The sequence below is a fragment of the Capsicum annuum genome, unplaced genomic scaffold (assembly GCF_002878395.1).
Source record: "Capsicum annuum cultivar UCD-10X-F1 unplaced genomic scaffold, UCD10Xv1.1 ctg41798, whole genome shotgun sequence".
Taxonomy (NCBI): Eukaryota; Viridiplantae; Streptophyta; class Magnoliopsida; order Solanales; family Solanaceae; genus Capsicum; species Capsicum annuum.
Genome location: NW_025849153.1, coordinates 5,183 through 6,822, shown reverse-complemented (window position 1 = coordinate 6,822; position 1,640 = coordinate 5,183). Strand labels below are relative to the sequence as shown.

The following is a 1,640-nucleotide window of genomic DNA, read 5'->3' as shown; positions in this document are numbered from 1 at the left end:
ATGGCAAAGAATGGCATCCAAATGTTAGGGGATTTACTCGATTGAAGGTTTTGATAATTGAAGGTAGTCCTCTCAAGTACTGGAAAGCCACAAATGACAATTTTCCTGTCCTTGAGCGCCTTGTGCTAAAAGAATGCAGATGTTTGAAAGAGATACCCATTGAGTTTGCAGAAATTCACACACTACAGCTGATTGAGTTAACAAGGTGTCTTCCCGAACTTGGGGAATCTGGAGCACGAATTCAAAAAGAACAAGAAGACCTCGGAAACAACCCCGTGGATGTTCGTATCTCCGATCCATGTAAGTATCTAATATTTATCAGGGTCACACTCTATTTCTAATTCCACAAGTAAGTCGTACACAAAAGTTATTTAGCTTTGCCCCATATTCTTTCACAAAAATAACCTTGACAAAATTTGGTTAAAATCCTACTTAAAATATAAGAGAAATTAACAAGAATATCCCTTATATTTGAGGGCAGTTCAAAATGGCCCTTAAATATATTTTTGTGCAGTTCTGTTACTTCAGTTTAAGCTTGTTAAATGTGGCAAATGGATTGTTTGGCTAATGTCCAACGCTGCCATTAAATTACAATACAAATAAAATGAAAAAAATGAAGAGTAGATGCTTGTTCTCTTTGTTGTCATTGAACACGAATTTTAAAGTATCGATTGTATAAATTCTAGTAAAATGAGGTTTACTTGGATTCAACTCTTTTATGAAATAATTGAAATATCAACAAGTGAAATATTTTTATCAAGATAAGTATATATTTATCAAGGTTACACACAGTTTCTCATTTTCACGTCACATCATACAGTGCCTGATGAAGGAGAAGAAGTTTATTATCTTGATGTTTCAGAAGAGGATGATGAATGTTGATGTTGCAGAAGATGATGATAATGAAGATTCGGATGCAAAACATGATGATAATTACGATCTTAATTGGTTGTTCGATGTTCGGAATAACCTGTAATGTAAAGGGAAACAATGGATTAACAATTTGATACTGTTATAGACTGTTGATGCTAGTTCATCACCCTATGTTTATTCATAAATGTAAATGTATTACGTTCTTTGGTTTTATAGAGTCAATGAAGCGTGTTGTGTCTATATCCCATATATATAAAAAATACATATTATATTGTCAAAAAGATATTTAAAAAAAAAGGTGATGGTCCATATAAAAAAAATTAAGGGTCATGTCCTCCATAAGTTGTAACTGCTCCATATCATGTTTAATCACCTCCCTTCAATATTTCTTCAGTCTACATTTACCCCGCCTAAAACCATCCATAGCTAGTGTCTCATACCTACGCACTGGAGCACCTGAGCCCCTCCTCATCACGTGCCCGAACCAACGTAACCTCACTTCTCTCATTTGATCCTCCACCGAAGCAACTCCCACCTTATCCCGAATAATCTCATTCCTCACCCTATCTTTCCTGGTATGTCCACACATCCATAGCAACATTCGCATCTCTACCGCCTTCAACTTTTGGATGTGCGACGAATTCAAGAAGAGCAAAAATACCTAGGAAACAAAGCTGTGGAATACAACAGTTTTCTTTAAAAATAACTTGTTTATCAAGGATTTAGACGTACAAATTTTTTAGTCTTTGCCAAATACTTTTGGAAAC

General features: G+C 35.1%; 1 long non-coding RNA gene across 1 annotated transcript; it reads left to right on the top strand.

Moving 5' to 3' along the window:
* Positions 1-1,113, top strand: LOC107852559. The gene is made up of 2 exons (XR_007049919.1): positions 1-300; positions 821-1,113. It is a non-coding gene; the product is annotated as an uncharacterized LOC107852559 (long non-coding RNA).
* Positions 1,114-1,640: the final 527 nt, after the last annotated feature.